Source organism: Magnolia sinica, chromosome 4 (genome assembly GCF_029962835.1).
Source record: "Magnolia sinica isolate HGM2019 chromosome 4, MsV1, whole genome shotgun sequence".
Classification (NCBI taxonomy): domain Eukaryota; kingdom Viridiplantae; phylum Streptophyta; class Magnoliopsida; order Magnoliales; family Magnoliaceae; genus Magnolia; species Magnolia sinica.
The window spans coordinates 58,514,105-58,527,863 of NC_080576.1; the positions used below are offsets into that span (position 1 = coordinate 58,514,105).

At 42.8% G+C, this 13,759-nt stretch overlaps 1 long non-coding RNA gene across 1 annotated transcript; it reads left to right on the plus strand.

Annotated features, from left to right (window-relative positions):
* Positions 1 to 1,031: 1,031 nt before the first annotated feature.
* On the plus strand, positions 1,032 to 1,535 carry LOC131244501 (uncharacterized). Its single transcript, XR_009170336.1, has 2 exons — positions 1,032 to 1,198; positions 1,296 to 1,535. It is a non-coding gene; the product is annotated as an uncharacterized LOC131244501 (long non-coding RNA).
* Positions 1,536 to 13,759: the final 12,224 nt, after the last annotated feature.

The following is a 13,759-nucleotide window of genomic DNA, read 5'->3' on the forward strand; positions in this document are numbered from 1 at the left end:
CTAAACCTAAACCTTAACCTAAACTTAAACCTAAACCTATAACCTAAACCTAAAACCTAAACCTAAACCTAAAACCTAAATGTATTCTCAAATCCCTAAACCTAAACCTACACCTAATCCTAATCTCAACTCCCTAACTTATACCTAAACCTAAACTTGAAAATCCAAACCTAAACCTAATCCCGAACCCGAACTCGATTTCCTAAACCTAAACCTTAACCTATTCTCAATTCCCTAAAGCTATAACCTATAACCTAAACCTATAACCTAAACCTAAACCTATAGCCTAAACTTATAACCTTAACCTAAACCTATAACCTAAACCTAAAACCTAAACTTAAACCTAAAACCTAAATGTATTCTCAAATCCCTAAACCTAAACCTATAACCTAAACCTATAACCTACAACATTAACATAAACTTATAACCTAAACATATAACCTACAACATTAACCTAAACCTATACTTATAACCTAAACCTATTCTTAAATCCCAAAACTATAACCTAAACCTAAACTTATAACCTAAACCTAAACCTTAACCTATAACCTATAACCTAAACTCAATTCCCTAAACCTTAACATATAACCTAACCTAAACCTAAACCTATAACCTACACTTATAACCTAAACCTAAACCTAAACCTGTAACCTTAACCTAAATGTAAAACCTAAACCTAAACCTAAAACATAAATGTATTCTCAAATCCCTAAACCTAAACCTATAACCCAAACCTATAACCTACAACATTAACATAAACTTATAACCTAAACCATATGGTGAGACGAAGTGGGTACTTGTGGCTACCAATGGTCCTCCTTGCGGAAATCGACTAAACGTTTATTTTGGCCCTACAAACCATATGGTGAGACCATTCATTTTGTGTTAATTTCATTCTTCTTTGAGTTTTTATTAATTTATTAAGAAAAAAAAGAAAATGGTTATACATAATGCACTTCTTTCACTTTATTTTTTTCCCCCAATGGTCATTCTGATTTATGAATGCCATGACTATTTGTAAGATGATGGAGTATATGAAGCTGTTGCAGGAAGTGACTTTGTCATTACTAGACTTGCATTTCGAGACAACTCTTCAAAGTACTACATAAATGACCGTGGAAGTAATTTTACAGAGATCACTGAGAAATTGAAAGGAAAAGGTGGGGACTTGGACAACAATTGATTTTTGATTCTTTAGGTGGGTGATGGCTGAAAAAGGCCTATTTACTTGTAAAAAAAATATCATACCGTTAAAATATATTTTCTCTTTCAATTCTTTATCATTGAAATTTCAGGGTGAAGTCGAGCAAATTTCTTTAATAAAGCCAAAGATTTGTATTTTTAGCATTATTGTAATTGTAATTGTAATTGATTGAATGAAGGATTGTAATTGATTGTAATTGTAATTGATTGAATGAAGGATTGTAATTGATTATAATTGAATGAATGAATGATTGTAATTGATTGTAATGGAATGAATGAATGATTATGCAGGTGGTAATTGAATGAACAAATGATTATATATATTTTTTTAATGTACGAAATAGCTACGGATATTAACCGTAGCCGGTAATCTGACAGTTGTAGCCATTATTAAATTTGGCATATTGCTACGGACTTTTAGCTACAAATAATATCCGTAGCTATTTATACTTATCACTACAGATATAATTGCTACGGATTATATCCGTAGCTATTATAACCTATACCTACGGATTAAATCCGTAGCTATAAGTTCCAAACCTATTGTTACGGCACCTATGACTACGGTCATGTTACGGAATGGCTACGGACTAGAACCGTAGCCATATATCTAAGGCTACGGATTTTATCCGTAGCCTTTGCCCCTTTTTCTGGTAGCGTTTACACTATCATCACAACTAGAAATAACTCATAAAAGGAGAAAATCATGACATCATATCAAAACACAATACAATATACAATCAAACATCGAAGAGATGGGGATAACGCTCGCGAATCTCAGCCTCATACTCTCAAGACGCCTCATCTGCGCTATGATGATCCCACTGCACTTTCACCAAGGGAATGACCTTGGTCTAGAGGACCTACTCATTCCAATCAAGGATATGAACTGACTGCTCAATGTAAGAAACGTCCTCACGAACCTCCAACGACTACCAATTAATAACAGGAACGATGTCTCACCTACATTTTTGTAATATAGATATATGAAAAACGTTGTGGACACTAGACAACTAAGATGGCAAGGCGAGTCGATAGGCCACAACACCAACTCGTCTAATGATCTCGAAAGGTCCTATGAATCTCGGGGTAAGCTTGCCCTTTGCTCCAAAATGAACCACACCCTTCATGGGTGAGACCTTGAGATACACATCGTCCCCAATGGCAAACTCCAAGGGATGGCGCCAACGATTAGCAAAACTCTTCTGCCAGCTCTGAGCTGTGCACATCTTCTGCCTGATGATATCAATAACCTCTGATGTCTAATGCACAAGTTCGGGACCTAGGAGATGTTGCTCCCCAATCTCGGTCCAACAACTCAGAGATTTGCACGGTCTGTCATATAGTTCCTCAAATGGAGCCATGCTAATGGTTGCCTGATAGCTGTTGTTGTATGCGAACTCAGCCAATTGCAGATGCTCATCCCAACTACTACGAACTCAATCACGCAAGCTCTAAGCATATCCTCAAGGATTTGGTTGACCCTCTCGGTCTGCCCATCGGTCTGTGGATGATACGCGGTGTTGAGCTGCAAAACAGACTCCATTGCTCTCTGAAAGCTCCTCCAAAACTAAGACATGAACCTCAGGTCTCGGTTAGAAATGATTGAAACTGGAACGCCGTGCAGTCTCACAATCTCCTCAATGAATAATCTGGCATGTTGATCTAGAGGTCAGGTCACATGAATCGCAATAAAATGTGCTGACTTCGTCAGTCGATCAACAATAACCCAGATGGCGTCATGACCGCGCTGAGTTCTCGGTAAGCCCATGATAAAATTGGTGGATATGTCCTCCCATTTCCAGAATGGGACGCTTAGCGGCTGCAATGGACCTGGAGGTCTCTGGTGATCGGACTTGACACGCTGGCACGTGTCACACTCGGCCACAAAATTGGTAATTTGGCACTTCATCCCTGCCCAAAAATACTACCTCCTCATGTCATGGTACATCATCGTGGAGCCCGGGTGGATAGTAAATCTCAATCAGTGTGCCTTGGTCATCAGATCTTTGCGCAACTCTGGATCATTCGAGACACAATCGACCTCTAAAATGGAGTCCACTATCAGAGTCAATCTTCTAATCTACCTGCTCCTCTGATGCGGCCTCTACTTGGTAACCCAGTAATGACTCGTCTGTCTATTGAGCCTCAATCACCCTTGCGACAAGAGAGGGTTGAATCGATAGGCTCGATAACTAAATAATGGTAGACTGCAAACCAAACTTGAAGTCGTACTTTACTATATCCTTGAAAATCCTCCACTCTTAAACCATCATATGTGCCACTAAGCCCTGTGGCTGATGGCTGAGAGCATTGGCCACCACGTTCACCTTGTCGGGATAGTATTGAAGATCAAAATCATAGTTCTTCAGGAGCTCTATCTTACGCCTCTGCCTCATATTCAACCCAGACTGTGAGAAGAGATACTTCAAGCTCTTGTGGTTATAGAAGAGCTTGAACCTGACCCCATAGAGATAGTGCCTCCACACCTTTAGTGCGAAGATAATTACAGCCAACTCTAGATCCTGCATGGGGTAGTTCTTCTCATGGACCTTGAGTTGGCGAGACGCGAAGGCCACCGGTTTCCCATGTTGCATCAGGACAACACCTAAACCAATATGTTAAGAATCGGTAAAAACCACGAATCCGTCACTCCCAGAGGGAAGAGTGAGGACAAGTGTAGACGTTAGACGGTCCTTTAACTCTGCGAATGCCTGTTCACATGCGTCGCTTTAAACAAACTCAGTGCCATTCCGAGTCAACCTGGTCATCGAGGCTGTAATACGTGAGAAGCTCTCAATGAAACGTCGGTAGTAGCCCGCGAAATCAAGGAAACTGCGGATCTCAGAAGCGTTCGTGGGCTAGCCCCACCAATGCACTACATCAATCTTCGAGGGATCCACTGTGACTCCCTCCCTCATCACCATGTGATCGAGGAACTTCATCTAATCCTGCTAGAACTCGCACTTCTCCAGCTTCAAATAGAGCTGATGTGCACATAGGTTTTACAAGGTAATCTCCAGATGCTGCTCATGCTCCTCACAGGTCCTCGAATATATCAGAATGTCATCGATGAATACCACAACAAACTGATTGAGATACGGATGGAGGACCTCGTTCATTAACTGTATGAATACTGCCGACGCATTAGTCAGTCCGAAGGACATGACCTGAAACTCAAAATGACCATAGTGTGTCCTAAAGGTTGTCTTCGGGATATCCTCCTCTCAGACCCGAACCTGATGATAATCAGATTGCAAGTTTATCTTAAAAAAGAACTGAGCCTCCTGCAGCTGATCAAATAAATCATCAATTCTCAGGAGCGGGTACTTTTCTTAATTGTGACCTTGTTGAGCTTGTAGTAATCCACACAAAGCCTTAACGAGCCATCCTTCTTCTTCACGAAGAGTACCGGTGCTCCCCATGGTGAACTGCTCGGACGGATAAAGCCCAACTCACTAACTCATCCAATTACTTCTGTAGTTCTCACAACTCCAATGGTGCCATGTGATATGGGGCCTTCGAAATAGGCGTGGTACCAAGCACGAGATAAATCTGAAACTCCTTGTGTCAGCGAAGTGGTAAACCCGGAATCTCCTGGAACACATCAGGAAAACCACAAATGACCAGCAGCTGGTCGATACTTAAAGCAACTGACTCCTAAATGGCATACGACAATAGGCATGAAAGCTGCTCTCCTCTAGGCTCTGCTACAAAATGGAACTACGACACACCGGGTATACAGAACGTGATTGTCTTGGAGGAGTAGTCTAATATGACGTGGTACTCAATGAGCCAATCCATGCCAAGGATGACATCAAACTCAGACATTGGCAACACAAATAGATCGGCAGGTAAAAAGATATCCCCAACCAGAATGGGGCAAGATGAGCAAAATCGGCCTAACACTACAGTCTTCCCCAAGGGCGTCAATACCGACAAACCCTCACGAGTAGACTCTAACAGCAAACTAATCGATCGGTAAAAATTCTCAGCCACAAAGGAATGTGATGCACCAGAGTCAAACAATACATGAGCTATGCATACAGAAAAAAGGAGAGTACCCTCGACGACCCCTTCAGATGATTGAGGGTCCTGCTGGGGAGGTGCATGTCTCCTATGAGGTCTCTGCTACTGCTGTTGTCGCTGCGGTAACCTGACCTATTGCCTTTACTATTTCGGGAGAGGTCTTAGAGGCTGGTGTTGCGGTCGATCCTGCTGCTGTGGAGGCTGCTGTGGTTCCCTTGGCTGCTGATGCTGTGGATGGGGACACTCATGCCTATGATGTCCTATCCTACCGCATCTAAAGTAAGCACCTGGGAATGGTCCCAGAGGTGGTGCTGGTGCTCGGAATGCTGGGCGGGTCGTGCGTCGTTGCGGCTACTTTTGGAAGCTACCGGAGGGTGCCTTCCTCTTACAGTCTCCTCTACAGTTACACACCCTCTGTGAATCAGCTTAATCTGCCTCAGATATCTGGCCCTCTACACTACCTGCTCAAATGTCAGAAGCATATGTCTGATAACACAGTTCCTGAGGCAAGAGTGCAAGCCGTTCTCAAAACGGTGGGCCTTCCGCCCTGAAGCATTGACAAGATACATCATGAACGTCAATAGGGTGACGAATTAAGCCTTATACTGAGATACAACATGTCCCCTTGGACCAGAGTCTCAAACTCTAATACGTGCTGCTGTCGCACATGTTAGGGAAAGAACTTTGGGTCGAATCGATCAACAAAATCCTCCCAAGTCCACTCAAAATAGGCTCATGCTACTTGGGTGACTGATGCCCACCAGTGCTCAGCCTCACCCTGGAGAAGAAATACAGCTAATGGGACCCATTGCTGGGTCGTACATCTCATGGTGTCAAATATCTTCTTCATATTGGAGCGCCAACTCTCGGCTGTTATCAGGTCTGGCTTGCCCTGGAAGCACGGGGGATCGAGCCATCGAAAGTCTCGAAGGAGGGCGTTTGCGCGCTCCTTCTCTACCTGGGCGAGCGTAACAACGGACCGCCTACCCTACCCCTGAAAGATAGTGGTCATCGCCTGTAGCATCTATTGCAGCTGATTTGCACTCACGGGCACTGTCGAGGCCGTGGGAGTCACTCGGGTCGCTCTCCTAGGCAGCATGTCCTACAGGAAGGAACATGGGTCTGTTAACCTTAAGAACTCTCGAAGGCGCACACGTTAAGGGTATATATTAGAAAATTACTAAGTTATTCAGACTCGGGACCTATTCATTCTAAGTTTATAGTAGATATGTGATGTGATCCTCAGGTATTCCCAAGTTATGCTCTGATACCAACTTCTGTCATGCTCCAAACTTGGAAACCGGGCTCATGGAATTCCCGATCACCGAATATGGCGCCGATAGCCTCCGTAGTACCCCATTCTTGGATCCTGGCACCCATATGCTAGATTCCGATCCTGGGATCCCACAAGAAGGATTTTTAGTCTGAATGTTTTTTATTTGTAAAGGAGCATAACCACAAGCATAACCAAGTCACAAAAATAACATCACCACATATCCACTATATCAAAAACTTTGAGTATAATATGGAAAGGGAAATACAAGATGATTAAAATACTCCAAAATAATCTGCCATGCACTCCTGCCTTAACGCTGCTACAATTCGACGCCACCTGCACACAACGGTTGTGCATAATCTTAAGAAAAGCTTAGAGGGTGGTGTAAGTGTGTATGTAAGGCAAGTGCTAAGTATACAATATCAGAGTAATGCAGAAATATGCTGGTAAGTTCATGAATACTATCAGCCGTACCAAGACTATGTGATGCAAGGCATGAATGTTGTCATCCATACCGAGGCCATGCAAGGCGAGGCCTACGTAGCCAAATGTCATATGCGAGATGTAAAACATGCATGCCAGTCCTCATCAAGTACATATATCAGTACAGTTCCCATTTGGGATATCATTGGGGTCTAGTAAACTCCACACTGACTGCCATCTCCCTAGCCGCACAGCCTAGCGAGTGGAAGAGACCACACTATCTTCCTAACCAGAAGTCTACCAATACCTACCCGACTCTTCGATAGCAGATCTAGTTGTGAGATGGTCAAACTTAGCCTAGCTTACAACCCCCTTACTCAGGCGGATAAGGCCACACCCCCTTCTAACCGACCACGACACAGTGGGAGACACGGCCTACTGGTATTCAGCACTCATTCGCTCATGTATCCACTCAATTTAGACGTTGGAGCGTCTCCTGGTACCAAAAGGTTCTGACACTTTCACCCAAGGACATCCTATGTGCCCACAGTGCTAGAACTAAGTATTTTTGGTATCCAATCCAGCCATCCACGATGTGCCTGTGGAGGCCACGACCCTGATGTCCCTATCACGTATAGTGATCATGTCACACAAATATGAGATCGATGAGTCATACCATCTAGTCATGCATCAAACCTGCGCGTACCGCACGATCATGTGGGGTAACTCCATCTCGTAGGGAGTCCTATAAACATCTCAGCCCAATGACATATGCTATGATCAATCATTCCTCATATCTGGCATACAAATGATGCGTATGGGCATGTATTATGATGTTATACTAAGCATGTTCTTAGTGTGTCCTACTAGACTAAGTAGACTAGCATGGTTATTAGATATAAACAATAATCGGCCTAAATACATGGCGGGGTCCATAGAGGGATGACGGATCTAGCCCAACCACCAAGATAGGCTCTAAGCAGTGGAAATACCAACATGATACTAAGTATTCTTCTATCTACGACAAGGGTAATAGGGTAGGTGAAACTAGGTACAACCAGTGGGTTTCTTCAACCTAAATCGTGCAATGAATTGGGCCTTTCCATGGGCCCGACCTGAGCATAAGGTGGATTTCAATGTTAGGATAATTACTACAAGGCATGGTGGAAAGCTCCATCATCAATGGGTGCCTAACGATTTGGCTTAGGGGAATAGGGTAAAGGTGGAAGTGGGCTTATAGTGGGCCCTAGGGAGGTTTACAACGGTGGACTTTTAACCACTATTGTCTAGGTGCAGTCCATTTGGAAATCAGAATCATAATGGGGCCCTCGGCCCTCCAAATACCTAGGAAATGGATGGGTTGCATGTACACATCACTCATATGTGGTGGGCCTATATAAGGTGGCGGGGTCCAAGGCTTAGAATGGATAAACGACATACATATAATACTTACATCATGATGGGCCTCATACAATCGCAATGGGCCCACATACATCACGTTGGGCCTCATACATAGGTCGCAAATACATTACATTGGGCCTCATTAATGGGCCATAAATACATCACATTGGGGTGGGCCCTGTACATTCCAAATGGGCCCCACCAGATGGATAGCTAGGATCAAACACGTACATCATGTGGGGGCCATGTGGATGGACAATGGGGTGAAACAAAAACATCATAGTGGGGTTTGCGTCCAAGGATGGACGGACTAGATATATAACACATACATGTGGTGGGTCCCACCGTCTAAAGTGCTGGACGGTGTGGATCAGATCCATACATCACGGCTGGTCCCACATGGATGGATGGTGTATACAACACATACCTCAAAATGGGCCCCACGTGTCCCACGTCAAAATAGATGGACGGCTGGATATAGGATGCATGCATCAAGGGGCCCACTATCTCTACCAAATGGATGACGTGGCTGTAGAATACATATATTAAGGTGGACCCCACCCCCACTTGTGCAGCATGTGTGGGGTGGGTCCACGTCCATGGAAAAATGGACAAATGGTATGGAGGTATCACATACCCCATGATCAGTCCAACAGAGCCTGCTGACGTTAATACAACAACTTTATAGGTGGGGTCCCCAACTAATGGATGGTTTAGATTTAACACATGCCTCATGATCAAACCCACAGAGCCTGCTAACATCAAACCAGCAGCTATATAGGTGGTGGTCCCCACCATCCCATGTGGACAGTCAATGATAGGGTGCATACATCAGGTGGGTCCCATTGTCCTTCGCCGGACGGTATGGACACCACATCATCATGGTGGCCCCACACGTGCAGCTACTGGATGGTGTGGATGAAGCAAATACATCTAGGTGGTTCCACACGTCCAGCCACTGGACGGTGTGAATATCACACATACACCAAGGTGGGTCCACACGTGTGGCCCACTAGCCTTGAAATAAGTTGATATTTGTAATTTCCCTTCATTAGGGGCTGTCCAAAACGGACAGCCAGGGTGGCCCGGTCCGCTAGACGTCAGCAAGGTGGGCTTGATCATGGACAACATAGATAAAATACTTGCATCATGGTGGGCTGCAAACAAGGAAGAGAGAGAGGGGGAGAGAGAGAGAGAGTCGAGTGATGGAGGGCTCCCTATAATGAGCCCTCCCTTTCATGCATTACAAACACACATCAAGTCGGTCCCGTTACATGTGGGCACACTAATCAAAATCAATGGTGGAGATCCCTTCTCCCTCAAAATGCAAGTTCTAGATGACCTTTTCATACTAGGAAAATAAACATCATGATGGGGTCTAAGGAGAATGGCCCCATCATGGAATGAACATATGAATCATGGTGGGCCATTGGCCACACCTAGGGTCCAAAGTGAGATCCATACCATCAATCGGTAGCCCCACTTGGACCATCATCAAAACACAAATCTAAGCCTATAAAACACCCACGGATTCCACTTCTTCTTGGTTCTATGGCTTCCTTAGCTCCTTGGCTTCTTCTTTGATGGAGGATGATGAAGATTGAAGGGTTGGATGGTGAGATTTGGTGGTAGGAAGTGGGCTTTGATCTTAGGTTCTTTCTCTTTTCTCTCCTTAGTCTTTTTCTCTCTTAGTTGCTACGAAAAAAATAATAGAGAATGAGAGAGAGAGGATGTTGTAAGAGGAGGTGACATAGAGGGTATGGGCTCTCTTGACTTTTGGGGTGGCATGGGGTATGGGTTGCCTTCACTTGTTGGTAAGAAAGGAATGGCTAGGTATGGGTTTATTTGACTTGGTGAAGAGAGAGGTATGGGTTGTGATGGGATGTACTTGACTTGTGATTGATTGATGTGATGGATTGTAGAGATTCTCTCGGGATTTGCAACGTGTGGCATTTCCTCGAATTAAACATGGACCCACAACTCTTGGTCTGGGTATTGCATCGGTGCATAAGATGCGACGTTGGAACCGTGATGATGATGCGATCATAATGGTAAAAGTCTCAGGTCAAGTTGACTCAGATTTACAGGATGCAATTTAGGGTCACACGCAAACGCTGATTACAGGTTGTAGGTTGCCGAAATTCAACGGGAAGGATTGCGAAAGTCTAAGGAACGGTGTGATCTAGGATACAGGCCTTACAGCTCTCCCCTCCAAATAAAAATTTTATCCTCAAAATTTACACTATCGTTGTCACACCCCAAACTCAGAAACCGAGCTCAGAAAATTCCTGATTAACGAATCCAGTGTCGACAGCCTCCGTCATACCCCATTCTAGGCTCCCAACGACCATACACCAGATTCCAATCTTGTGATCCTAAAAGGAGGATTTTCCAACGTGCATTTATCTCATACGAAGCATAACCATAAGTTTACCCAAATCATAAAGGCAACATTATCATCACATATCCACTAATATAAACAGTTGAATATGAAATTACGATAATGAGTGCTTTAGTTGAAGTGGGAATATGCCAAGATGTCCTAGAGGGGGGTTAATATGACTTTTTAAAATTTTATGATGATTTAAAACCTATCAACCCCATCTTAAACCAATATGCAAATAGTAGGATTTCTTCAATGTAACTCTATTGGCTTCCAAGCGGAATAGAGGATCCAATCATAAGACTATTCAAAACATAAACAAGATGTATAACATAGTTCATAATGGATGTGGCTGTGTGTGAGATGTGATTCTAATCAGTTCTAGGTAATGATGTAAACATGCATTATGAGAACATTCAAAGAAATCACACAAGCAGTAAAAGTAAATAGCAATCCCAAACACAGTCATTTTTTGTAGTGGTTCGACTACGTGTCTACTCTACTTCCGGTGGACACACTCAACCCTTGAGTGTACCAGGTCTCACTAACGGAGGTTTCAAATCAGGTTCACCTCAAACCAGTGCAACCTACACTAGGCTGACTCTAGGACCTACATAAGGTGCCTAACATGTCTCCACGAGACACAAGTTTATGCCCCACACAGGAGCAAGGGTTAACATGCTATACCCAGATTTTAGGCCACACATGCCAAGGATCCACACAAGGAACCTAGAGTTTATGCCCTACACAAAAGCAAAGGTCAACACACAATACATAGGTTTTAGGCTACACAAGTTAAGGATCCACACAAGGAACCTAGAGTTTATGCTCCCCAGGAGTAAGGGTCAACACAACACCCACACGTACTCTCCTGTCGGAGGCCTCCTATGAGGACTTGAAAGGGGTGAGAATCACCTGTGACCCAATCCTACATAAAGGAATGATCAGTAGGGTCTCTGGACTCTAATGACTTATAGATAAGCAGATGAGCCCCATTAAGCACGTTGATGAAGATCTTCTCCTTTGATGATGAAGAATCTTCAGCTCCCTTGAACCGCAACACAGATGATGCTCTAATGTAAGGGACGGGTTGGGTCAAGTTTATGTTGGAATCCTACTCTATTAAATGTTTTTCAATATTAGAGATGGAGTGATTCTAAGCATCTATGCATTTAAGGTATCCTAGCTCAATGGTTTGCCATTAAGGTGGTAGCTGGAGGATCCTTGAATGTACAAGTTCATTCCCCAATCCACTCTATTAAATATCAATGATGAGGGTGGATTGGAGGATGAACTCCCATGAGAGAAAAAGGCTTAGGGTAGGTGATCTGAATTAAATACTCAAAAGCTCTATTTATTTTCTCTACAAATAACTTAAGGCAAGCTCTCATTAAATAGGTAAAAAGTTCCAACGAAAATAAAATAGTCATATTTTTGACAGAGTTCAATATCATCGAGCAGGCTTTGATATCATCGAGCGTATACTCTCGATAACATCGAATGGCTGCTCGATGACATGAACTCAATCTATAAAATTCTTTTGAACCTTTTTGTCAACTGGTCGAGGATATCGAACATGCTTTGATGTCATCGAATTTCAAACTCTAATTTTGTCGATATATTGTTCGATTCCTCGACATTTGAAAACATGAAAGCAAACTTGCCTTTGAAACTTAACAGGTATTGATATTTTTGAGCATCCCTTGTTATCATCTGGTTTTGAATGTCGATGATATCAATACCAGTTTCAATTCATTGATATTTTTAAGAAATTTTCCTATAAACTTGTTAGACAGTTTGTGTCTGTTTTGACAAGAAAAAAAATGTATTTGATTTGGGGGACTTATTCAATGATTAACAAAGAAATAATGAGAGAACAATGATCATAAGATATCTATTCATTCTGAGTTCATTTACATCCTTGGATTCCCTTGATTCTGAAAATAAAGTACAATTAATGCAATGTAATGAATGAAATAGAAGGTAGTGTGATGGCAATATCGACAATATTTCGAAGCTTTTGATGTTCATCGTTAAGGAGGAAAGGTTATGAGGCCTTGAAACACTTGATCTAGCCGTTGAGATCAGTTCTGATCATCCTTCCGTTCAATCTTCCTTGGTCTGACCGTTGAGATCAGTTCTGATTATTCTTCCGTTCATTCTTCCTTAATTGACCATTGAGATCAGTTTTGATCATCCTTCCATTCATTCTTCCTTGATCTGACTGTTGACATCAGTTCTAATTATTCTTCCGTTCATTCTTCCTTAATCTGACCATTGAGATCAGTTTTGATCATCCTTCCGTTCATTCTTCCTTGAAACCCATGAAATGTGGAGCTAACATCCCTTGAAATGTGGAGCGAGGATCATCCCTTGAAATGTGGAGCGATCATCCCTTGAAATGTGGGGCGATGATCATCCCTTGAAATGTGGAGCGATCATCCCTTGAAATGTGGAGGGACGATCATCCCTTGAAATGTGGAGCGACGATCATCCCTTGAAATGTAGAGCAATCATCCCTTAAAATGTGGAGCGATGATCATCCCTTGAAATGTAGAGCAACGATCATCCCTTGAAATGTGGAGTGACGATCATCCCTTGAAATGTGGAGCGAAGAATGCTTGCTTTAGGACAAGTCCCCATGAGAATAGTATAAAATCCATGCATTTGGACATGTTCGCTCTTCAAATGTAACGCCCCGAAAATCGGGGGTCAAGCAAAGCTCTGCTCCTGAGATCCAGCACATCACTTATGCAATATGGATGATAATGTTTAGATTTCACCCATATTAATGGGTTAAGCATGAATGAGATTATACTAAAATAACAAATCATACTCCAGAGATAATGTAATTTAGCAAGCGGAAGACTGAAATATATGTATTGAGATAAGTAAGCGATTATCTGCCTCCTGAGTATGATAATGTAATAGGGTTGAATACATACATGTTTTGTTTCAAAATGTACAAAATGTCAAAATGTAAAGTGTTCGACTAAATCATATATCCTTGTGATCTCGTTGAAACAGCACAAGGTCTACATAGA